A 1,394-nucleotide genomic window follows, 5' to 3' on the forward strand; every position below is an offset into this window, starting at 1 on the left:
CGCTGTAAACAAAGCAGAGTTGCGCTTTATATGGAGAAGAAAATGCCATTGCCATCGAAACTTTTCTCAAGACAGTTCCCTTCAGTGATACATTAATATAGCCCCAGAAATGTAATGCATTTTTGTACTTATTTTACTGTTATTTTCGGGATCTACTGGGACAGTGATAAAGATCTACCAGTCGATCGCGATCCACGGGTTGGCGACCACTGCACTAGAGTATGGTAGGTTAATTTTTATTTCTGACTCTTTTATCGCTTGATGCGTTGTATGCTGATGTTATTTGCGCGATATAAAGCCAGGTTTAAGTTTCTGTAAGAATATCTCAGTTTCCCGAGTGGAGCTGTATTAACCGGTGTTTTCCTCCGAGGCAGACCAGCGGGGAGATGAGAGTCACAGAGGTGCGGTAAAACACATCTATACACTTTTCTTCATCGTCTTGTGTGAATTATTTTAATGTTACTTGCTCACTTTCCTAGTAAAGCTGTGCTAAGCAGTATTTTCCTCCCGCAGTGCGCTGTGAAGACTCGTGAAGACCAAATAAAGCAGTAAGAGAACATGAAATTGTTAGGTCAACTTTAAAACACATGTAATCACCTTATCTGTTTTATACCAATGCTATCTGTAAGGTATAAATGCGTTTGGGTGAATAAATGTCTGTAAGAACATCGGATGGACTGTATTTGTGTCATTTCGTTAGGCTAATGCTTCAGCTACAGAGGATGTTAATTGGGTTTCTTTGGCATTCATTCTCGCTACATAAGATATGTTATGTTATGTTATGTAGTGCCCTGTTATACTGCATTACTGTGTAATATGTATGGTTTCTATAGCCGTGGCATCATTATGATGGTATGAAGAGATGGATTAATTCACTGAAGGCCTAGGTGTAAGATGCACGGCCCGCCGCTGGTTTCTTCACTGCTCGCATTAAGGTCAGTGTTTCTAAGACGGCTCTCAGCGTTGTTGTTGTTTTTTACTTTCTTAATACAAGACAAAATAATGGGCTGAGCAATTGTCCCTCTACCAGTCTTTTTAATGAACACTTGGACTTGGCATATGAAACCATACGAAATAGGCCGCCTACAGCATTAGCCCATTTCTTCAGCATTTTTCTTATTTTTTCTTCTGCACGCCCTAATAACCCTAACGAGAACAGATCCAGGAGTTTCGCTTCAGAAGTGTGTGTGAGCAGGTGAAGACGTGTCTTCCTCAGGATGAAATAAAAGCGATAAAAGAGGCTGGAAGCTTCAGGAATGTGTCGTGTCTGCAGAACAGTTTTATTAGCAGCTTTTAAAGTTTCAGATGGGCGGAAAACAGCTGTTTTTAACTAAACCGACAATAATCCGGCGACAGCCGCTCACACGCGACCGGACTAATGAAAGCCGTCTGTC

Source organism: Sinocyclocheilus rhinocerous, unplaced genomic scaffold, assembly GCF_001515625.1.
Source record: "Sinocyclocheilus rhinocerous isolate Xijiao unplaced genomic scaffold, SAMN03320098_v1.1 scaffold2736, whole genome shotgun sequence".
Lineage (NCBI taxonomy): Eukaryota > Metazoa > Chordata > Actinopteri > Cypriniformes > Cyprinidae > Sinocyclocheilus > Sinocyclocheilus rhinocerous.